Below are 26,074 nucleotides of genomic sequence, written 5' to 3' on the forward strand. Positions count from 1 at the left end.
TCGTAACAACGTGAACCGATTTTGATAAAACTTTCAACACGCATATGAGTTACCGAGATCTGCGAAAGACATTTTGTTAAATTTTCGTTATAAACTCAAATAAAAAAGTTATAAACGAGAGATTTTTACTTTTTCTTTGTCATTCCAAGTAATAGCAAAATTTAAAAAAAAAGAAGCGTTTCAGTCGTCTAGTAGACTAGTCCCTGTACCATCTAAAAAATATTCAAGTTATTTAGTTCAATTTTAAAAGGTATACGAGCACTTTTGCAGGCCACTGTATTTATTTCGCACAAAATCTCCAAATTCGTGTACAATTGATATAATAAGTATATTAAAAAAAAAAAAAAATAAAAATGATATCATTTAAACAATTATATGTTTCGCTAAACGCGTTGTAACGAATCACCTACTGCTAAGAAAAAGCGAAAACGTCACGTAAAACACGCTCTTATATCCCAAAAATGAGATGTTTCTATCATTATATTTCGGTCCTTCTATATTTTGTAGAGGAGAAAATGATTTGAAGCGTACAAATTAGTGCAACGACATTAGGAAAAAACACCTTACATAATAGTACACTGAGGATAACAGGACAGCGAGATTGGCCAAGCACTGTTGCAGCATTTGTTAGGTAAATTCGTCCAGCATTCGGGACCAATGGCGTCGCGTATACGTGTGTCTACAGGAAGCGCGAGTAAACCTGAAGCTTGTCGCGAATAAAAATTGACAATAAATCCTGTAAATTTGATCCTGCCCCATCTGGCTGTACGTTCCGTTTATTTACGTTTCTTTCGGTAAGAATGTAAAAATATTTTGTTGGCAGGTGTATGTAAACCTTCGCGACAGGCCGTCGCGATAAATCGCGAGCCGTGCGTCGCGCGAAGGGAGGTCGGTCCATAAAATAAATAAATAATGTACAGGAAACGCGGCCGAGCCTTCTGAATATTGAGATACATGTAGCGCGAGAGCAAAGTTCGAATACCTCTCGTCGTTCAAACAACGCATCCGCCGTACGACTGCCCGGAAGAATGTCAAATATTGAACGGCACGAATGGTACCGGCTCGTCCCACAAATTCCGCAAACGCGAGTCGGGCGGCAAGGTTACGGGGCGACGGCGGCGGCGGGGAACTAGGATATCCAAAACAGGAGTCAATAAAAGCCATTGAATAGGGCCCGGGATTGCCACAATGATGTTTTCAAGCGATCGTTCGCGAGAGGACGGCGGTTTGAAAACGGCGGAGAAGAAAGAGGAGAGGAAGAATCGGACTGCGCCTGGCAAAAGATTCGGGATGAAAGAGAGCAGAGACGTATTTGGAAGATGAATTCCGATGACTGGCGGGGCGAGGCCGGCAAAAAGGCCGAGAGAAAGAGCGAGCGAAATAGATAGATAGAGAGAGAGAGAGAGAGAAAGAGAGAGAAAGAAAGGGAGAGAGAGAGAGAGAGAGAAAGAGAGAGAAAGAAAGGGAGAGAGAGAGAGAGAGAGAGAGAGAAAGGGAGAGAGGGAAGGTTCGAGGTCGAGAAAAGGTTCCTTAGGCTGACAGAGGGGTTCGACTGGTCCACCGATGCTGCAGGAGAGGGAGAGAGAGGAAAGAAACGAGCGAAAAAGAACAGGAGTCCCGAACAGTCCGAACAGGTTGAGGTCAGGTCACGAGATATCTTAGGTCCGGTCTTTCGGCCGGTCTCCTTTGGAATTTGCCGGGCATGCGAGGGATATTAAAACGAGTCGGAGTAATTTCCTCTGGAATTCGTCGGCTGTCTAATTAAACTTTCTCATTGCGATCGATAACAGGAAAAAATTTCAGCGACCGGGCACACCGAAATGGCCGAAAGTCAACGTCGAATTCAAAGCCCGCCTTCGATCCTTGTACATCTGCGGTGGTTCATCGAGCATTAGAAGCTCTCTGGCTGAGTTCTGGCTGGCCTTGAATGGGACCGGGAATTATAGGTCTCCGATAAAACAGCAACGAACGAATGGCGGATAAAGTTCGATTGAACCGTGGCGACCTTGAATTAGATTCACTGTGATATTGGACGATGTGGCAGTGGATTATGAATGTTACGCGCTTGGGGTGACACGGGCGGATAATCGTGACGTGTAGATAATGATCTCTGCATCTCCAACATCTTGTGACCTTAAATTTAAATAACGTTGTTAGAATAACGGTTAGATATTTTTGCTAAAGTTACGTGGTTGCGCACACCCTTTAACTTGAAAAGTACACAGATTACCGCAGTTAGGCTGTATACGTTTGATTTTCCTTAGATTTCGTTTGAATATAACGCTTTTATAAAATATAAAATTTAATGAAAAAATATCGAGATGCGTGGTCCCTCTTAACTAGTTTTCGATGACTATAACGCAACGAAGAAATTCCAACGTCTTGTGTTATGACAACGTACCGTTGCTTAACTCATTTTTTTTTCTTTCGTCTGCGCCAATTTTATGCAACAAGCTAGCGAGTTTATTATCAAGAGAAGCGGACCGTATTTATGGATAAACACGTTGATAAGAGATCAGACCTGCTGAAAGTCTATCCGTGCACTGGAGGGTTAAAGCACACGGAAAGACTTTGCAACCCAATAAAGAATTGAAAAACACGACGGTGCCCCCCGGACGAAGGTTCTCTTCTCTTTTTAAAAACGCTTAACCTTGCTGCATCCTTCGCTACACAGATTTTCTACAATACCGAGGAACTGCAAGCCCGTGCATTGATAACAATCTCTTCTATATTTGGCTCGACCTTAAAGAAGTTCTTTACAGAGTAGAACCTTAAAAAAGTTCTCTGCGAAGGAAAGCTTTAAAGAAGCTTCTTCGTGGCGGTTTACCGAGTCCGAATATACTGAACATAATACTCGATATGATAAATAAGAATATAATGGTTATGATAAGAGTCAAACTATAGTTAAACAAAATTATTTGAAAGAATTGATACTTCGTAAAAAAAAACGAATTTATCACTTATTTCACACGGCATGATTTTAAACTAAATTTATTCAATGTAATTTTTACGATATCGTCAAAAATGAACCTTCAGATAGTAGTTGTAATTACAACGTTATACGGAATTCATTTAGTGTTAATTATGAAAGTGGTCTAAGTCAACATTACTATGAATTGATCGAAAATTGTAGAAAAAGAAATACATTTTCGATCGAACGAATGTCGCAGCCGGATTTTATTTCAACGAAATCACTTGAAAAATCAATAACAAGGAGAGTAAAAAATACCGCGGGCGAATCTGTCTCTTGGCTAAAAATTCAATGGATGAGATTCTTGAAAAATGAACCTTATAAAATGTTTTATAAGGCTTCTTTAGATGATTCTGAATTCCAAGTTTTTGGGATCTTTCACCTAAAAGAGGAAGACCAAAAATATACGAAAATATTCAATTACTTCCATTATACAACACCACTAGACCAGTAACGGAAGAAAAACATAAAGATCTTATGTGTTTACTACCATACATCCCTCCAGTTTTTCAGGAACATTTTAAAAATCTGAAAAACTCGAAATTATGATAAAAATGATTAATAAATGTTTATGAATTATTTCGTTAAAGTTGTTGTTTCAAATGGACCGAATCTGAGCTTGTATTGTCTAAATACCCCACGCAACGCCACTTACAATTTCTTTCGATGACATTGGACTTACACCACTTTCAAGATAAACGGCTCAAATAAAAATCACAATTTTGTATTACTTTAAGTCAACTATAGGACATTCAGTTAATTTTGAAAATGGTCTAAGTCAATTCAAGCTTTAAAAACAACATTTTCCTATGAAATTCACACAAAATTTCGTATCTATAATAAATTCCCATGAATCAAGACTAATAAAATTATAAATTAAAATGTCGCATAATGTAAAACTATTTTTTAATTTATTCAAATGCGATTCATTAAATATCTCGAAACAAGAAATATATGACTTAGACCACTTTCATAATTATGGGCACATTTAAATCACAGCAATACTTTTTCAAAAAATGGTCAGACTCTTCCGGACTTCCCCTATAGTAAAACCTTGATTATCCAATCCACCAGTAACAGGATTAGCTTTTCATATAGGGCAACTCGAATGCAAAACGGCTTACTCTAAAAACGAGTAAAGACTTAAAATATGGCACCGTAATTAAGTTACTATTTTCCGAATAATATTATTATCGCTCCGCTTAGCCCGGACAATCGAGGTTCCACTGTACCGAACAGCATTACATTTCAATGCGACAGGTAGACCTACTCGTGTTCCCCGCGATGGGGTTCGTAGGAGGATAATTATGGTTAAAGCAAAGATCTGCAAGAAAGCTACGCCCCGCGGTTACGTCAAGGTGTAAACGCGAAAAGTCAGTGCCGACTGTCGCCGTAAATAGAGAATTCCGTGCGGGTATAAACAATGAGAGGATCCCCCGGCTGCTCGCATGACCTATAAATAAGCAAAACCCGGCGTCAACTCAAAGCCGACGGTAAATCAGACGCGAAAAGAGGGAGGCCGCTTTCCCCGCGAGAAAGAAACTGCGAGCGTCTTCTCATTATCAGCAAGGTTCGGATACATATTTTACGAAAGTACAGAGGTGAGCCTGGTGGGTCGTGATGGGGAGAAAGATAGAGGCCCCGCGGTGGAGGCTCTCGCCGGAACGCTAGAGCGGCTTAGCCTAGGTGTATGAGCAACCTCGAGGAGGAAGAAAAACGAAGGTGGAGAAAGGATTAACTTTGTAATAAAGAGGAACGATCGAGGAAGCGGAGTTCTCTCTCGTGGAACGAAAGAGGCTAGACTCCGCGAGGATCCTGCGGGAGAAAAGTGGGGAGAGGAGGGTGGGGAGCATTCGAGATGGATGCATTCGAAAGGACTCGGCGAGAGAAAGGGGACCGAGAGAAGAGGATCGCGGAGGTGAGGCCCCCTCTGCCCGAGATAACTGAGGACACCGGGGCCCCGTGGGACTGGCGAGCTACGAGTCTGTTCCTTCTCTTCTCTCTCACGGATACGAAACCGAGAATCTAGGACTCGGCGTGTACGCTCGCGTGTATACGTATGCATAGGCTTGTCCGAGCCGATACAGGGTGCTCCGAAAATCAAGCGACCTTGGCTCGCACGCTCTCGCGATCATGTCTTTCGCTTGGATTTGAAGCTAACTCGTTTGTTTCGCGTGCAGCTGAATCTAAATCATGTATATCACAAGTATTTGAAGCTAAACCGTTTGTTTCGCATGGATTTGAAGCTAAGCCTTCTACTTCGCATTGATTTGAATCTAAACCATGTGTTTCGAATGGATTTGAAGCTAACTCGTTTGTTTCGCATGCAGTTGAAGCTAAATGATGTAGATCACAAGTATTTGAAGCTAAACCATTTGTTTCGCATGTATTTATATACGACGCTGTAAACATACACGAATGAAATAGAAGTGAATTTAGCCAGTCAATGCGATTTTATTTGAGAATAAATGTGTGATAATAAATCGTATATATCGTGATAATATATCGTATAAATAAAACATTTTGATTATAGTGTTAGACAAAGGAGAAAAAAAAGGAAAAACACGTTAATTTTAGAGCGCGACATCTTTTTAGCGCGAAGTGTATTAGCTTTTTACATGGAATCAGCCGAGGAGAACACATGTTTTTAAACATTTGCACTCGGAGAAGTTTCTCAGATCAGTCACCGACAACTGGAACGTACAGTGTGAGCAATGAAGGTATTCGAACGCTTTTTAAAACGAGATAATTGTTTTATAATCGAGCCGAGCAATCTAAATTTACTCGAGATAGTCATCTCTAGGTAGTTCGCAAAATTGTAATTGGTTGGAGCGGTAACAAAATTTTTAAGTTGGATTTGTTAAACTTTTTATTCGAGCTTAGAACAAAAATTGCCAACAATGTGATTTGTAGATCTCGGTAACTTACATGTGAACGTGTGGAGATCAAGATCAGTTGAACTTGCTATGAGCCACAGGCATTGAAAGATGTTAAAACATCGAGATTTCTTACAGTTATCGGTCGGAATTCATGAAAAACCGCAATTATCGCTATCATAATCGGTTTTTATGACATTTTCAGCGTGCGCATCAAATTATCGAGACCTGCAAAGCACATTCTTCAAATTTTTGTTCTGAACTCCGATGAAAAATATTAAAGAATGCGAATTATATATTGTTCTTATGGATCCAATCAATTGCAATTTTTTCCTCTAACATTTCAAATCATTTAAATCGATTGATCCAATTTTAGAGGAATTATGTCATCTTAAAAGACGTTCGAATACTTTCGTGACTCGCTATATTTATTTGTGAAGTAGCAACTAACGTGTCAACTGAAGTATAGTAGTATAATAGTATAATATAATAGTATATATACTATATATTACTAATATTAATACTATATATAGTATATAGTATAGTAGTATAATATAATAATATAATAATATATATATATATATATATATATATATATTATATATATATATATATTATATATTATATATATATTATATTATATATATATATATATATATATATATATATATATATTATTATATTATTATATTATACTACTATACTATATTACTATATTATATACGTTATATTATACTTCAGAAAAAATAGTATTATATTATACTATTTTTTCTACTATAGTATAGAAGTATAATATAATAATTGCTCCATTTACGTAGAATTTGGTATAAAACAGTATTTATATAGATCATGCCAATCAGAAATGCTTAATTTTTAAAGTGCCATAAATATCAGCAGTCTTGTTGTGTCCCTTAGGTGACATTCAAGTGCGAAGCGTTAAATAGGGTTAAAATATCGAGAGAATCGGAGAGAAGCAATTACATTATTACTCTTTCTAAAATATTCAACGCTAGTGATAAAATAATAGTACATTAGTCGCGTTTAGAAATCGGTAGAAAGATTAGCAATTAATTTTTTTATTAAATCTCTCATATAATATTTTGATATAAATGGATGTAATGCGAAATCAGGACGTCGGTGAAAAAAGAAACAACACCATATTCCACGTAAAGTAGAGTTTATTCCCAAGAGAACCCGTCAGCGGTGACAAAACAAGCCTGCTGGAGTATTCAACAGAGTCCACACGTTCCAGAAACTTTCTTATTCCAATCCTTTCTAGAACAAAGCCCTGCTCGAAAATATTTTGTTTCGTTTTTGGTAGTCCCGACCATTTCGAAACACTCTGCATAATGAGACACTAGGATGTCAAGTGGCGGGGGTCCGGAGGATCAGGATTCAAGAGTCCCGGAATGGACCTAGACTGATCTTTTTTGGACCCTAACGCTACTTGTACGGTAGAGAAGAGGAACTCTCACGCCCGCGTGCACTTATACACAATAGTACTGTTCTCGGCACTGGAAGAGACCCTTCTGACGGACATCCACGAAAAAAGGAAACGCCGGAAACTCTAGCAGCAATATTAATTAGAATTGTAAATGCTGCTTCGTTCACATGGGACGCAATTGAACGCGAGAAAAAGAGCCGGACGATGAAACGAGGAAACTGAATCTCCCGTTGGGATTCAGAAAAGCTTGATTTCTCTGGCGAAACTTCAAACAAATTCACGTAACCAAGCTACACACTTTATGTATTCGGGTTTCATAATGATTCGATACTGAAAACAATTTTTTTAGCAATTCTCTTCTTCCGAAAACGGCGCGAACAATGCGCATAGATATTGATAGCACATTCGCAGCTCTTAGGAGATAGATCCTAAGTGTCTAGAGTACAATTTGTTAATCACGATTCTTAGTGCATCAAATATATTTTTGAGGAAAGTTTTTATTTATAAAATAGTGCTGCTGATCGATAATCATTCATTAATATATGAATATTCAACGTTCATATAATGTGAGATAAACGCGAATTTGCTTGGAAAAAATTACACACAAGACGCTGATCCAACCGGAAGTTGCAATAGCTGTTCAATATCGATCGATCGATATACGACAAATGCATGTTTCTGCTTGCATGCGCATCATCGGTAGATTCCGAATTTTATGCACTTGTTGCAAAAATTTGTGGATCAAATACAAAGCAACGAAATTTACTTTATATTAACCCGAGAAAGATAACCTACGTCGCAGAGGCGCCTGCGAAGACTGTTGATTTTTGTTAATTTTTCATAGAGGTCTAGTGATTGAAGTTTAAAATTACTTAAAATATAAAAAAATATAATATAAACGCATTTTATTTTTACAATAATGCCAAACCTTTAAAATGACTAGATTAACTTAAATAGATATCCATTGTTAGTATAAAATTGACGCCTTAGAAAAGCATGCGCCTCTGAAGCGTATGGTTATCTTTTACGTACGAGAAGAATATCATACTTACGATTTAATCTTATCGTATTTATATGAAATTAATCATTAGTTTACTATTTTATATTAAATACTCGTATTTACATGAAAATCGATGCATACAATTTGTATTTTGCATAAAAGTTCGCGGTTCTCGTGGCTCCTAGAATAATCGAAAATCCCTCGTGTGGAAGCGAGGGTATAACAATTCATGAATTTTTTAAGTTAATTATAAGAAAATTACATGGTAGCATGTAATTTTCATATTTCGCGTAGTTTCGCTCTATACCTAATTTTCCCGATTCACGGTTCGTGTGCGATTTTATGCAATTTCAATTCCATTAAATTTGCCTAGGCGAACGTGACTTCCGCGGTCCGGTGATGAGGACATCGTTTAGCAGGCTAGTTGATGGAGTCCACGGGGAAAGTCGGTAAATTCGTCCCACCAGGTATAGAGCCGCGGCCGGCTATAGCCGAGAGAGGCATGCACGTCGTGCACGAGGCATGCTCCTCTCGTTCTTCCTCGTGCACCACGTTTTCTGTAAGGGCGCCGTGCCCAGTTGCATCATTGCGGTGCAAGCCTGCCGCCGCGCCGCGCCGGTACAGGTCGTTTCATCTGTACTTTAAACGAGACGCCTTGTTCTCCCTAACGATTTGTGTACCTTTCATCCTACCACGTTATGTTTATGTTCTACACGCTCTCCGTAATAGCTCATTGTTTGTATACAATGATAGCGGGTATATGGATATTGCCTTAACCGGCGGGGATAAGGTTCACTTTTTTTCTCTCTCCATGTCTCCCTCTCTCTCTCTCCCTCTCTCTCTCTTTCTCTCACTCCAGCTTTTTTCATGGAAACAATCGGGAGGGATGGAGCCCCGGTCTCGGTTCTGCGTCGGTGCGTCCACCGGTGCTCCGAATAAAAGGAACCTCGTGTTCCTGGATAAACTGAAAGGAACGCCGAGTGTTTATCAGTTTTCTGCCTGAAGAAATTGTTTCAAGTAATTGTGATGCAACACGATCCATCAGCAAAACTTAGAGCCCCGTAGCACCGCGACGTTGGCTACTGCCCGCGTCGCCCCCATTGTGCGTCGCACGACCTTAAACCCTCGAATTATTTAGAGTGTTTCTTGCTCGCCGAATGCCGTGCCGTCGCTCGGAAGGTTTAATTGGAAACGGCCGATTATCGGGGAACGTTAGATCGCGGAATCATCATGTGTGGCAACTGTAATTCTGAGCAGCGATTTAGTCGCGTCGAAATCCCCGTGCTCCGCGAGAGATTAATGCCCGTATTCGCCGCTGCATTCCTACGGGTCGGTTAGTTCGGTTTATTAAAAACTCTAAATGGGCATGCCAGATTCAAGCGCGCTCGAAGCCCATCATTTTAACGCGCTCATGACTTTTACGAAATTCCGTCCGACTAGTTTACGAAATCCCGACCGACCCGCGCTCCTTTTTAGCCGCCGACCAATAAATATACCACGGGCGATAAGTAAAATGGCCCCTGAAAATGTTTATACGCTCGAGCGTGGTTGCTTACTTTAAAAGGGATAGAACGGATTTTCGAGGAACCAATCACATTTCAAGGCGGCCGTATACGATTCCTATAAAAGTGGCGAGCTTCCAAAGTCCCGATAACGTAAAAGAGATGGTCCTCGTGTGTATTCTGAATTTGGATTCGTTTAAGTTCAAATGAAATATTCGTGCTTCGAATAAGTCTCGGATTTTTCACTTGTTTCTCTTGGCACTGGGAATATCGATGTCTATGTTCTTCAGGGTTAGATCAGGGCTTTGTCAAGGTTATTTATAAAATCGTACCTTGAGTAATTCAATTGCCAGTTAAATAGACAGAAGATAGCAAGTTTTATTTTTATTAGCAAATTTTATTTTTACTTGAACCCTTCACCGTGCTCTGACAAGTCTTACTCGTAGTGGGGATTTCTTGTAACATAACCTATTCAATATGAATATCATTCCGTTCTTTCAAGTCGAAATAAATAAATAAATTCGACTAAATATAAGTACGCGATAAACATAAATTCTCTTTTTATTCCGTGAAATAATTATAATCGAAGTTCAATCAGAGTTATAATCATTTAAACTGAGAAGATACGGTGAGGGGTTGATAAATCATCGAATTATAATTTGACTGAACTAAAAAAAATAGAAAACTGTCAATAGTAAAATCTAATAGTATCTAATTAATATTCTATGAAAATATTTGCGTATTTCAATAAAGATCTGCTTGTGTAAAACAATTCCAAATTTGCTCATTCAACGAATTATTATATTATTATATTATTATATTATTATATTATTATATTATTACATTATTATATTATTATATTATTATATTATTATATTATTATATTATTATATTATATTATTATATTATTGTTATTATATTATTGATAACAATTATGTGTTTCTCGATGAAGGATACCCGACGTCATATTGCAAAAATGCGAAGTAACAAAAATTTTCTTTGAAAAAAGAGATCGCAGAAATTCAAATTTTACGTCGTGTAACGCCGGCTACAAGAAAAGAATCGATGAGATCGTTTCAATGTTCAAACAATAGCTCCTATCCGGGCCGGCATCAGGTAATTCGGCCAGTTTCCAAATATTTGAGGAATTCCCTTGTTCCGAAAGGTAGTCCCTCCGTAAGGGCGCGATGTTCGATCGGATCTTCTTCTTGTCAAACAAACCTCGCTCAGCGAGAATCGTAACAGTGCCCCTCCGAGAAACAATTTACGAGTGGGAACCCTCTGAGCAAATACATCGTGTAATCCGTCGATCCTGTTATTTCAGGTATCCTCTGACCCCAAATGACCCGGCCATAGTTTTCTTTTTCTCGATCGATCGGATTACCGCGGCCAGGTATTTTAACCCTAGAAAGATAACCATATGACAACGTACGTAAAAAATAACCATACGCTTCAGAGGCGCATGCTTTTCTAAGGCGTCAATTTTATACTAACAATGGATATTTATTTAAGTTAATCTAGTCATTTTAAAGGTTTGGCATTATCGTAAAAATAAAATGCATTTATATTATATTTTTTTATATTTTAAGTAATTTTAAACTTAAATCACTAGACCTCTATGAAAAATTAACAAAAATCAACAGTCTTCGCAGGCGCCTCTGCGACGTAGGTTATCTTTCTCGGGTTAATGAAGCGCGTGATTTATTTAACGCTAGATTTATGGAGCACAAAGAACAGCTGTTTTATATTAGTTTATAAAAGTAACAATAGGACATTTATTCTGATTTTTAACAAGTGTCATCGTAATATTTGCCGTAAGTTACATGTGAACTGAATAAATCGCTCGTAAATGTATCTTCACGATATGAATAATCGTAAATCAAAAAAATTAGCGACCCAACATTTTGACCAGTTTCGTAGAAGTCCAGTGTTAAATGATATACTTTTAATTAATATGAGAAGAAAACTATTAAGTGAACCTATACAATGGCACATAAAAGTGTTCGTACACCCTTTAGAACACAATAACTTTTTCATAACTGAACTAAATGACTTGAATTCTTTTTAGATGATAGAGGTACACTAGACGATGGCTAAAAATCTTTTTTCTAATTTTGCTATTACTTGCAATGAAAGAAAATTAAAAATCCTCGTTTTTTAACTTTTTTATCGTGAGCCTATAACGAACATCAGACCTTTTCTATGTGATAAACAATTTTTCCTTTCGCTTCCAATGTTAATTAGTTCACCCTACCTACAGTGAACAGAATTCAGATCGTGATGCACAGGCTAGGGGAATGCGGGGCACAGCTGGACCCGTAATGCATATTTCTTGTTAACAAAAAGAAAAACCACATGGCAAGGAAAACTTTTAACAGTACCGAATATCTTGATGAAATGTCACAGAACCGGAAAATGGAAGTCCTTTTATAAAAAAGAAATTATTCGAACAACGAATAATCGTTATTCGAATAAAATATTCGCCTGAAATGAGTTCATTCGGATATTTATGTTAGATAAATATTTATTCCAAACAGTTCGAATAATTACTATGGAAAGATAAACGGAATCAGAAGAATAACGATTTATTATCTTAGGTCCAGCCAATTAGATCTAACTATTAATGTACGACTAATTTTCGAAACTGATATTTATTACGATATATTCGAACGTATATCGAATGTTACTTAGAATGCTTCGGACGCAAAGGAGCTGATCTCCACTATCGTATTTAACTTCCTAGTTTCAGTTTCGTTCATCAAATTACGTACTTCGATTTTGTAAGAATTTCCGGGATTGTTTTACGACGCTTAGCGCGCGCGTTAAGCAATAAAATGTACACCTGCATAGACAGTTTCAAGGTAGCAACGACTCGCCTTACCTAAAATGTTCGAGGAACAACTTTGAAGAGACAGCTGCAACGCGTGCTTCTAGTAAGTGGAAACGGTACGTAATGAACAGACGCGATAAGGCTGCACTGTCTCGCGCGTCTGCAGCGTACGTTGGTTTCCAATTTAGTAGGAGACAGGATAACAGAATTTTATCACGGATAATCTACGCTTTCGATTCATTTTTTACGCCCATTGGAAGGACTAACATGTTGGAGCATGTTTCTCGGGAGTTTCGTACTTATCGAACTTCAGCTGTCGGAAATGTTGCGTTTTCGTACACGAAAATTGCATTATCCGATGCAAACCGGCACGTTGAAGTCTTCGCGGGACGAATATCAACGTATCGACACGACATCGAGACTGCGCGTCTTCTTCGAACAATCGCAAATATACGATTCGCTTGTGTGCTTAACCCTTTCGCTCCGAACGACGGATATATCCGTCATCCATATGAACACTCGCGGAGCCGAACGCCGGATATATCCGACATGCTGGTAAAATCGCGACCTAATTTTTGGACTGCACCGCCTCTTGTTACTATTGCGTGAATCTTTTGACGAAACAAACAAACGACAGTCCGAAATAAACGACACACCATTCAAGTTATATTTGTTCTACCTGCATTTCCCATTATTATTGTGTTACATGTCATAAAGGGATAGAAAATCGAAAGTACTAACTTTAGGACTAATTATTATGTATTATGTTTTGTATTATGAATATTATGTTTTATTTTATTACCGTATATTATATATTATTTCTTCACTTTTTCCATTGTTAATGAAACTCTTTTTACCTATTAAATAACTTTATACCTTATGCAGAAATTATAACTATATTGTTTTAAAGAAAAATCCCTTTTCTTCCCAAATACACTATCCACGCGCAATGTGCACAATATCGGCGGGTGGTTCCGTTCAGGAGGGGCGCTACGGCGGACTGAACCGCCGTAGCGGAAGGGTTAACGAAAACGGGGTACAAAATCCATTTTTCTCGTTATTCAAGTCTTTCGTATAATACATGATATAGGGTGATCTGTCCAACGAATGAACATTTCCCGTATTATGTGAAAATGTAACGTTTATTGTTCCCGTTGCACATCCAAAATACGGTAGTTCTATCATTCGCCTGCGGATATTATGCAGACGTTGCTTCTACAAATTTATCGAATTGATTACCTTCGTTCATCGGTCTCCTGGCACATTTTTCACGAAATATTATACCACTTAGCCAACCGAATGAGGAGATCTCCCCGTTTTAAATTCAGTCGATTGACGACCGAATGGATGATGAATGAAAAATTAAAAATGATTGCTTCATTTTATTAAGATTTGCAAGAGGTGCGAATGATGAAGAAGTAATCGATGCCATATAACTTTGCTTCGTAATTTTTGTTTAATTGGATGAAATATTTTAATTTTATACAAATTTTTGAGGTTTCTAGCGCGGTCGTGAAAGTGATATTATTTTGTCGCAGGGGTTACTGCGACGGTTTATATAAAATAATCCGAGAGAGTTTTTTTGGTTTTATATAACGAGAACTTTAATATAACTTGTAACAAAAGGCGATGAGGTACAGTGTGTAGAAGGTAAAGGTAAACGAGTGACGGATGAGACAGAAATATGAACACGTTGAGAGTCGGAGGAAAACTTGCTAACTGACGTCTCCCGGTCGAGAGGTCCTCGTATTTATTGGGGAGAACGTATTGAAATTGGTAAGGGAAAGTCCTTGGGAAGGGCGAAGGCCTTTCCCGAAGATTTTCCGACCGGGGTGATCCGGGACCTATGGTCCGAAGCTGTGTCCCAACGTTTTTATTGTTTTATGGCGGTGTGTACGCCTTGCGTCGGGAAAATCCGAAAAAGGCATATGCACACCCCGTTTTTGAAGGACGTGTCTTTTTATGTCTGGTCCGCCACACTATATTAACACTTTATCGACCGCTAGCCTATTTATCGGCTTTTCGATTGCCAATGTTTATCGATCGCTAGCCTATTAATCGGATTTCGATTGCCAATGCTTATCGACCGATAGCCTATTAATCGACTTTTAGCTATCGACGGTTTTCGCTTCTTTACTGTTTTGTTAGTAGCTGACCTCCTGTATGCTGACCTCCCCATATCCTTATGAATTATAATTATAATAATTATATTATTATTTATTATTATTTTTAAAGGAATAAGTACAACACAATGAATAGCGAAAATTTAGCCGGTACTGGGAGCAAATGCGCGCGCGACTAAGCCAGTCCTTACTGAGTGGCAGCCTCAACCACGACCGGACGATAAAGTGTTAAAAAAAAAATACTAGAATTACGTTCGGAGATGTAATATGAATTTCGCAATGAAACAGCTCGGTATCAGTTACGATAATGCACACATCATTTGGAGGATTATAATGACGATCGTTTCAACAAAAAATGTAGTTTCGATGTTCATTGACCAGAAAGAGGTCGTCCTAACTTCCTGAAGAAAATGTCCTTGGCACACCAGAGTATTCGCGTCTGTAAAGGATTAACGATACACATAATGTTCTTCTAAAACTTCGAACACATAGAAGCTTACATACAAGGTGTCCTAAAACTGTCCCATAATCTGGAAACGGAGGGTTCTTGTGGTCATTCGAAGTAACTTTTTACGAGTTATCAACGAAAAACACATCCTGTGGTTCGGTGAACGTGCTGCAAAAATCTTTGGAACGATCGAACGTTATAGGATCGTTTCTAACAAATTTTCGCGACGAATCCGTAATATTTCTGATTTTCAGCATGGTAGCAAGAGAGATATTGAACCCCCCGAAGACGTGTTGCGCGTGAACAATAAACTTCCACAGTTTGTTAATGACACTCGGCTTGCATCAGATTCGGCTAGACAGAGGCTGTAACGACCGAAAGCGCCTCACCGTTAACTACGGCGAAAGGTGGCCTGCTTTCGTTAACGACGCGGTACACAGCACTCACTCACTCACTCACGCACTCACGCATGCACGCGCGCGCTCACTCGCAGGTGCACGCGCGCACAGCATCCCCGCACACCGATGCAGTTTTTCGTTGCGACCGAGCAACGAAAGAAAGCAAAAAGGACGAGGCTACGGTGCAACCAGCCGACCTCGTTCCTCCTCGCTATCCTTCCTCATATTCCCCGGTGAAATTGCCCAGGGTAGCCGACGGAAGGCCGAACTATAGACTTTTTGAGGTTAACCGCATCGCAGGTACGGCTTTTAATGGTCAAAGCCACGAAAGCTGCTCGTATTTTAAGCCCGCTCATCGCGATCCGGGGAGGAAATTCTTTCATCGTCGATTAACTTCAAAAACGGAATACCGCGGAACCGCTAACGAACCCCGTGTAATTATGAATTTCTTTTTCAACCGGCGAGAACCGCCCTACCCCTCGTCCACCCTCGCTGTACCGTCTCACTTCAGCCCCGCCCCCCTCCCCCCCTTCAACCTCCGACCGCCACCGAACGAGCACCGGAGTTTCCTGAAACGGTTTACGAGTTGATGAGGACCCGGGGGCCGGGGGATGACAAGAATTTTTTTGTGATGCGACACGACGTGCTTTTTCTATCCTTGCGCCAGATACGCCGCGGTCTGTGTCAGTGAACTGCCGGCGCGAACCTAACCGGCAAAGACGGATTTATGCGTCGAGCGATAAGTCGAAAATGTGGGGTAAAGTCGTCGCGCGTCACATTTTTGATTGGTGGACGGTTCAGGACCAGCCGATCGAATCAGTCGTTTAACCTGATTTTTACATCTGCGTTATGCTGTCCGAATAACTTGTACGACAAATATGGAGAACTTTTTACGAAAACATACAGTGAAGTACTTATACTTAAAAAGTGAAATATATAAAAATATATAAAAAATAATAAATATATAAAAATAAATATATAAAATAATAAAATATATAAAATGTGGAACTCTCTTCAATTGTCCCTCAGCTTGCAAACGAAAGTGGACAATTTCGGAAGGGGAGATACGATTGGCCAAAGACTCGCGGTTCGTTGTTATAGTCGCCGATAGCGAAGAACTATGAAAACGAGCCGCGAGGCTCGAATAATCGTGTCTCCTTTTCCCAAATTGTCCATTTTTGTTTCCAAGCGGAGAGAATTTGCTCTATGCTGTAGCAACGCTTTAACCCTTCAGAGTTGTGAGAATGGATACCGATATTATATTGTTCAGTTTGTAAACGTTCACATGCGACGATTTTTGTATTGTTATATCGATGTCGTGCGCCCCATGAAATTCGGACTCTGCGATACTTTACCAGCGAAATTGGTGAACAAAGCATTGGAACGAATGAACTTGTGTACGCGTGTTGCAGATACAGTAAATTCTCCCTAGTTGATTCTCAGCTGCTACACAAAAATGGACCATTGGAAAGCAATTCGAAGGCCACGTGACACGATTCGAAGGCAATTCAAAGGCCACATGCGACGATTCGACGGTGAAGTGCCTTGCAGATCCGCGGTTTTTCTTACTTGACTCCAACAACCCTTATCATCCACGTAGCAATAAATTACATAGGCGTAGGACCAGCACAGGGAAATTCACAGCAACGTGAAATTTGGCATTTCCGGGAGAAATTAGTGTTCATGGTAACAAATATTTATACAATATGATTATGACATCAGAGGATAGGATAATCAAGATTCTGCTGTGCTTTTGATGATTCTTGTCCGCAAAGGGTTAATCTCTCATGTCCTGGTAGAGCTTGCTGTAAAGCTACCATATTGATGACCTTATTTCTTCACACTATAATAATGAATCAAATCCGTGATAAACGTTTCATACTCATCATTCATTAAATGCTGTAAATTCTCTTTAATTGACGCTCAGATTGTGCACAGAATTGGACAATTTGGGAAGAAGAGATACGATTATTCGAGCCATGCGGCTCGTTTTTACAGTCGCTGATTGTCAACAGCAATGAAAACGTGTAGCGAGACTCGAGTATTCGTATCTCCTCTTCCCAAATTGTCCATTTTTGTTTAGAATCTGAGGGATAATTGAAGAGAATTTACTGTAATTTATTATGATACATGCAGACGAGAGACGAGAATTTCTTATGGTTATAAAGTAAAGGTGAACAGCGCTTTTCTTAAAAATATCACTGTTATGTAGTTAAAAAAATCCGGAAAGTTCTCGCTTCGCGACTTGTTCAATACTTCGAACGCGGCTCGAGTCCGTCCCGACCTTCTGTCAAAGCCTCGTGCTGCGGACTCTCTCGCGGACCCTCTCTCTCGCACCGTCACCTCTCATTGGCCAGTGTTTTTCGTTAATAACTCGTAAACAAAGCCGCGGATTGCATTTTCGCAAAGGAAAAAGTTCCTTCAAATGACCTCAGCTACCCCTCATTTTCGGTTGTTAAAATAATTGTGGGACACCCTGTAGATGAAAATATCTGTGTTTCGAGGGATTCATTGAATTAAAACTAGGTTTTGAATTAAATAACCCCGACGGGGTTTTAATGAAAATGGTACTTCGAAGTTCTTCCGGAAAGTGACGAATAAGGAGGACGTAGAATAATGTAATTTTGTTCGTTCATCAAGCATTCTTCATGCTCTGTTACGCTGCTCAAGTATTTCCGAGAAGATTCTACACTCTAATTGGACCATAATATCTGCGGCTGCTGAAATTAGATCACGCGTATGCGTATTATGAGGCCAGTCCCTTCGAATCGTTTTATTCATACTTAATCACGGCTGTGTGGGTGTTGATGGTCAATATATCACCCGGTTAACAGGTTAATAGGAATTGGCTAATGTGCCTGCCTCATGACTTGGTGTTTCTACTTCTTGAAACTGCGAATGAGTCAGTGTACTGACGTCAAACCGGACAATATCCGTCACGTAGTTACTAATTTTACCGGATTCTTCAAAATTTCCGCATGTTCGCAACGCTCGTGTTCAGTTTCAAACCTGCAGTTCGAACGGTTCGCCAGGTGTTGAACGTCGAACTTTGATAAATGTCGAATATCGAACTTGCAATCGATAAATTCAAGGTCGTTTAGAAGTCGCGATATTATATACCGACGAAAATTTGCTTTTCTACGAGCTACAATGTTGCATTAACAAAATTATACCGCACCATTTCAATAATGTGGACAACTGTGTCGACGCCTATGGAAGGGGCACTAATCGAGCAAGTGTGACGACTATCGCGCGGATTTTAAGCAGTTTCTATACGAGTATATATATGTATATATATATATATAATTTATATATTATTTTATTTATTTTATTCGTTTTGTTTATTTACATTATTATTATATATTATATTATTCAAGGTCGTTTAGAGGTCACGATATTATATACGGACGAATTTGCATTTCTACGAGCTACAATGTTGCATTAACAAAATTATACCGCACCATTTCAATAATGTGGACAACTGTGTCGACGCCTATGGAAGGGGCACTAATCGAGCAAGTGTGACGACTATCACGCGGATTTTAAGCAGTTTCTATACGAGTATATATATATATATATATATATATATATATATATATTTATATTATTTATATATTATTTTATTTATTTTATTCGTTTTGTTTATTTACATTATTATTATATATTATATTATTCAAGGTCGTTTAGAGGTCACGATATTATATACGGACGAATTTGCTTTTCTACGAGCTACAATATTGCATTAACAAAATTATACCGCACCATTTCAATAATGTGGACAACTGTGTCGACGCCTATGGAAGGGGCACTAATCGAGCAAGTGTGACGACTATCGCGCGGATTTTAAGCAGTTTCTATACGAGTATACGATTAATACTGTTTTCAAGATGTATGGCTTCGACTGGATAATCTGATATCGCAGTATTTTATCGATTGCGAGGTCGATATTCGACATTTGATTTATAATCGTCCATTAATATTATTGTTTAATACGTATACAGTAAATTCTGCCCGATTTTCCTTCAGCTTATAAATAAAACTGGACAATTTAGGAAGAGGAGATACGATACTATAGACGATAGATATAGAGATACGATACTATAGAATATGTGGTTATTACTGCGGTCGCCCCAAATACTGCGGTATTTTGTAAAAATAATAAAATCTAACATTCTATAGTGTGTGATCTTGTAAAAACGAATCTTATAATTTTTTAATACGTTTAATATCGATAATTCATGGCACAATTTATAGTTGTCGATAATCGGCAACTATAAAAACGAGCCGCAAGGCTCGATTAATCGTATCGCCTCTTCCCAAATTGTCCACTTCTGTTGAACAATCCGAGCGTCAATTAGGGAGAATTTACTGTAATCTGCTGCTTATTCTTACCGCAACCACAGAATTTAAAAACAACTGCGAGTTTTAACGAGCTTCTCGGTTCATTGTCTGAAAGCCATGAACGATGTTACGCTTTCCATAACGTCGCCATCCACCCTCTGATAACAAGCCTGATCGGTTCGCCTACAACGAAAATGTATAAATCAAAGATGACGTTGCTCGAGGGAAACGATACGTTCATTCGCGGAGAGAAATAAGGCGCGTTACATTTTCGTTAGCTGTCGATAAAGCAAGTTCTCACGCCATAATGATTTTTGTCCCATTTCCGCGACGGATCGATCACTGTGCGCCGATGCCTCTGTCCGCGTATCGATCAAGAGCGTTCGTTCGAGCGTTGTGCCGACGACAATTGAATTTCACCGTTGCACAGTGTCGATCAATTATATTCTCGAAACGAATTGAAAAGCAAAAAACAAACGAGCGGGGCGCAGAGAGGGGGGGATCTACTTGCAAGCGATCGCTAAACATATAATCCGTCGGCGCGCGGTCGCGCAAACAGTGGCTACTATTTGTCGTCAATCATTCCGAAAGTAATTGCACCGTTAACAAAAATGAATACCCCTTTCGCTGCCATATTCGGGCGAGGCCGAGTTCCGCGCAAACAAAGCAACGCGCCGGTTGCGAGGAGGCCGCGGAGCCGGGGTGGGAGGGGGTGGCATTGTTTGAACAATATATGCCGTGGATACCGAAGAACCCTTTATACGTGAAAAATTTAGTTTATTCAACGGCGCGCGTTTCGATCGCGCGATACGACTAATAAAAGTGGGGACGGCTAACCGTACACGATAAGTATTTTCGAAAGGCAAACAATCCGAGCGCGCCGTTCGCGATGTAATTTTTAATCGGCCGCGGCCGGGGCGATTCTCGCCCCGATCATCTTAAATAATGATACGATAAACAATGCGCGATCATCTTAAATATGCCGCGATAAACAATGCGCGGACTTAACCGTGGTGTACTGTTCGCCGTAACGGCGATACGCGGCCGTGTGAGGCTAATCGCAAAAGAGATCGGTGGTGGCGCGAACAATTTCAAGCATCGCTGACGGTGATTATCTGCGTGCGGATGTTCGGGGAAATTGTTCGTTTGATTTCGATGATCTGTTCGGTAACGGTCAGAACTACTGGCCGAGGCGAATTCACCGACTTCTCTTGATTTTACAAATTGATCGTTTAATGGTAAGGGTCCTATAAGTCAGTGCTGCGAATACGTTTATACTCTCTTCGTGGTTTTGTGAACACAGAGCGACATGCGACCGACTGGAAAAAAAGCTTAACCCTCCGCACTCCAACGACGAGTCTCGCTACGATGGTAACCGTATTCATACTGCGGTGACGTTTTTTACTGACTATTTTTGTACCTATAAAGTACTGTACAAGTACTTATTTAGTAACCAACTGGTTAATAATAATAATAATAATGATAATAATAATGATAATAATAATGATAATAATAATAATAATAATAATAACAATAACAATAATAATAATAACAGCAATAATAATAATAACAACAACAATAATAATAATAATATTGTCATATATATCATATATATTATTATTTTTATTATTTAATAATGAATGACCAATGACCAATGACAATGATAATGATAATGTTAGTTAATACTAACTAGTTCCTATTTAAATATTAAATTATAACTATTCTCTTACATTTTTTTTGACATATTAGCCCTTTGCACTCGAGGGCACATATTAGCCCTTTGCACAGCAGCTCACGCACAGACGCATCGGAAATGATGCCCTAAATGGAAAATTTGCATTCCACATTTTTTCACTCTTCTATAATTTCATGTAACTTTCCCCACCTTTAGAGATTCTGCGGTTTACAAATACACAAGGATCTGCACTTCGCTTAAATTTAGTCCCCGCAAAGAAAATGTGCTCGAAAAGTGTGATGCCTGGATCTATATAAACTCTCACCAATTCGTCCCTCCATGCAGTATTTTGAACATACTTCGTGTAAAAATGCATCAAGATGATTCTATAAATACAAGAAACTGCTAGCCGAGAGGTCATAGTTTACGGAGGTCAGGAAATGGTGTCGTTAAAAATTCAATGCTCAGGAATCGGCAGGAGACGATAGGATTAGAATAAAATAAGATGACGTCAGTCATCGACTAGAATGGAGACCGCGAGCCGAAAATATAAATCCTAGAAACAATTCCAAAAGTTTCCTTCCCAGCCGAATGAAACACATGCCTCTCGTTTCTGCAACATGATACTGTAATCGTACCACCGATGAAACGACGGGAAAAACTATCGAACATCCACTACCTCTCTCTCTCGAATACCTTTACCATCCATTTCCAATTTTGAAACATTTCGTAGAGACAGGATTTACGCGTCTCCTACGTTGTCGTCTGTTTTCAAAAATATCCGATCAAAATGAAATGAATTTAACCCTTACATGGCCGTAAGGTTGTTAAGAGTAAATATAAGTATGTAACGGTTTAGTTTAGTTTGTTCAGACGTAAAATAAATAAATATAACAATATGTAGTTTTTCTGGAATTTTATAGAAAATATTTCTCCTAATAGACTATGAAGGTGACACAAATTATGGTTAGGCTTATTATGCAATGTCTTTTATTTATCGGTTTATTGTAACGAAATGTTAACTAAAATAATACAAAATTATGAAATAAAATTACTTTCGGTTGTGAAGCAAAGATGAACATTGCATATAGTATATATATTATGCGTCCTACTTTCTATGCGGCGTTTGGCGCAATTAGCACATCTTTTCAATTTTTCCGCTTTTTGCTTATTGTGCGCTGGAAAACTGCATTTTGTACCGAAAATGACCAATAATTAAATACGACGATCAGCAATTTTAAAATGGGGAAAAATGTTTCTCTTAGTCGCGAAGGGGTTAAAAGAACGATTCGACGATCGATCGGTGAGTAATTATAACCTTGACATTCTACGAAGAAAAACGAAACACCAGAAATTTCCCAATAGTAAGAGATTAAAGAACATCTGTGACATCTGAGCGTTTCGATTGACATCCACCGACAGACACCCGCCTCTTCGCGTTCAGACCGCTTCCTCCAGCAAACTTGGAACGAAGAAGCCCAATTTCGGATCCCCTAAATATTCGTCCCGACACAATGATCATTACCGCGTCCGTCGACTTCCGATCCATTCGACACTGCGAATCTAACCAATCGCCTGTCTCCCCAGAAACGCGCAGAATTTCGTTACGCGAACAGAAAAAACACTCTCGAACCCGGCGAACGACTCGTCGACGTAACGCTTCGGGATCAACGACCTCGCGAGTCCTTGCCCGCCACTTTGATCCGGCCGAGGTCGAGAACGAGTCACGGCTCCGAAATTGGAGCGAGCCGCGTGCTTCGCCGGTAGGACCGACGCCGAGCCCCCCCTTTCCGGCCAGGAGCAGAAGCAGAATCGGAGGCAGAAACAGAAGCAGAAACGGAATCAGAAGGAAAATACCGTCGCGCGGCTGTGCGGAGCGATTCTTCAGACCGGTAACACAGTGAACGAAAACAAAGAGTCTGGCCGGGTACATGCGGAAAAAGCACTTAAAGAAGAGACATTCTGCTCGAGGCTCGTTTGTTCCTTAGCAGGGGTGGCCACCAGGAAACGAACGCGGCCCGTTAGCAACCGTACAATGAGTTCCCGCCGCGACATTGTACGTAATCGCAACGTTAACTCGACCTCGGCTGACAAAAACTAGTCCCCCCCCCCTGGTCCTTTCACTTCCCTTTCACAATTTTACCCCGCGCGTCCCGGTTCCATTTCTCTCCTCCCTTTCCTCTCTCACTCTCTCCCTTTTTTCTCTCTCTTTCGATCCCCTGCCGTGACCGTAATAATTTGCATTCGACCCGACCGCCGCGATAAAGAGAGTCAGACGGAGAGAAACGGGCGCGGAGGATACACGCGAGGACGAAAAGAATCCTTGGAATGTCTGGACTCACCTAAACGGCAACGTTGTAACGCCAGCGACGAGATTGCCCGAGTGGGACGATGAAGTCACAGTTTTGGGCAACGGCGACGAGGGAGGGGGGTAGGGGGGGCAAAATCAGTCTCACACGCCCCCCCAATGTCGCGCTGGACCCCCCGTCCTCGATGATACTCCTTCGCGACGTGCTCCGGCTTCAGAGCACGCACTCTACGTATCTTTATCTCTCTCTTTATCTCTCTGTCTCTCTCTCTCTCTCTCTCTCTCTCCTGTCTCCCTCTGTTTTCGCTGGGCTCTGTTGCTCTTTTCTCGGTACACGCACTACGGATCACTCACAGCCGCCGTAAAAACTCTTTCTTTCTCGTTCTGTTCGCGAGTCTTGCTCCTCGATCACGTCCCTCTCACTCGATCCCGTTTATCTGCTCTCGATTCCCTCGTTGCACCGTCGTCGTCGTCGTCGGAATATCGTTTTACCTCTTGCCAGGCCGTTCCCGCCCGCGACCCACGGCTCTCTTCAATCGATACACACTCGCGAGTCTTCTTTTAATCGGTCACACGGAGCGCGCGAGCCACTGCTCGTCAGGGATCGAAGGAACTCGCGACCACCAACGATAACATCGTCCCGTGACCCTTTACCGCGCGCGATTCTACCCGATCCGTTCCGATTCAGGCCCTACTCTCTCTCTCTCTCTTTCTCTCTTTCTTTCTCTCTTTCTTTTTCTCTCTCTCTCCCTATCTCTCTATTTCTGATAAGCGGTGCGTTGTTGTCACTATTTCCCGTCGCGCACTTTGGCTACTATTCAGCGGGAACCCCTTTCTCCTATTCTCGCGACCTTCCGCCTCTATCTTGTCCTATCTATCGCTATCTACACCTAGTCTACCTATCTATCTCCATCTATCTATCGCGGTCCCTGTCTCGCGCGCGCGAGCGCCGCCGGCACCGCGCACACCACACACACACAAAACACACTCAGACGCGCAGAATCATGGTGCGCGCCCTCCTATTTCGATTCCGGCGTGTGGATTACTTCGGTATGCGTCCTCCGCGGGTTTCACGTTCGCGTCCAGGCCGGAGGTAGTTCGAGCGGTGTCGCGACACCGCCGCCACTGGTCTCGGTGTGTTTGGAGGGGGTGTCTCTCAGGTGGGCTCCCTCTCTCTCTCTCTCTCGCTCTATTTCTCGGGCTGCCTGTTTTCCCTTGTGTCGCGCGGCGTGTCGCAGCGGTGACAGGCCCCCGGTCGGTTTTCCGGAACGAGGAACGTGTGGGACCGTCCGTTCGGGTTTTCCAGCGCTAGGACGGCCTACCGTCGTCGTAGTGCCATACCTAAAAACCATTTACGATCGATCAGAGGCTTCCAGGATGCCGGCGACGATCGAGGAATCCGTAAACTGAATCAGAAGGTGCGGGGGAAGAGAGAAAGGAAGGAAGAAAGACGAGGAAAAGGCGGACGGACGGACAGACGGACGGACGGACGGACGGACGTACCGACAGTCAGTCAGCCAGCCAGCCCAACGTGCCACGAAAACTACGGGGAGCCAGTATGGCGCCGTTCTCTTCGTTTATCTCTTTTCCCTAACCCCGTTCACTCTTTCACGCATACACACGGCCACGCACACGGCAACACGCACGCCGAGCCCGCACACTCAGGATCACCACGACCGCCACCACTACCAGCAGCAGCAGCACCATCACCACCGGCCGCTATATCTCTCTCCTCCTTCTTTCCTTTCCGCGCCGTACCCTTTCTCTTTCCTCTTTCACCCTTCTTCGGCTGTTCTCACTGTCCCCGTCTCCGTCCCGTGCACACTAAGCCCGCGTCGCTCCGTCCCCCTCGCGTTCCGAGCTGCTCCCACCGAGCTCCCCACCCCGGACCCCCACGATTTCGAGTCGACCACGCGCATACGTTCAACACTCGTCGTCGCACGGCGCGCACGAGACTCCCGATTTACCTGAAACCAGACACCGTTCGAGATTACCGCACACCGGCACAGGTCGAGAACCCGCCGGTTCGACGTCGGCCGTGTTCGGTAAACCCGTCCCTTCGCGGGTCCCCACCGAGGGACGAGAGATCGCTGCCGCCGGCAGGACACTGCTAACAGGTGCAGAAAAAAGGGGGCGGTCGCGCAACGACACACGGCGT

General features: G+C 41.1%; 1 protein-coding gene across 3 annotated transcripts in view; it reads right to left on the reverse strand.

The window, feature by feature from the left end:
• Positions 1-26,074, reverse strand: part of PlexA (plexin A) — an 809,381-nt gene that overhangs the window by 782,294 nt on the left and 1,013 nt on the right. For 2 of the 3 annotated variants that reach the window (XM_076526877.1, XM_033482907.2), the window contains exon 2: positions 23,951-25,257. The gene's annotated coding sequence lies outside the window, so the exon portion shown is untranslated. Of the gene's footprint in view, positions 1-23,950; positions 25,258-25,419; positions 25,560-26,074 lie in introns of those variants that run through there. The other variant, XM_033482918.2, reaches the window with a different exon arrangement.

The sequence above is a fragment of the Megalopta genalis genome, chromosome 16, assembly GCF_051020955.1.
Source record: "Megalopta genalis isolate 19385.01 chromosome 16, iyMegGena1_principal, whole genome shotgun sequence".
Classification (NCBI taxonomy): Eukaryota; Metazoa; Arthropoda; class Insecta; order Hymenoptera; family Halictidae; genus Megalopta; species Megalopta genalis.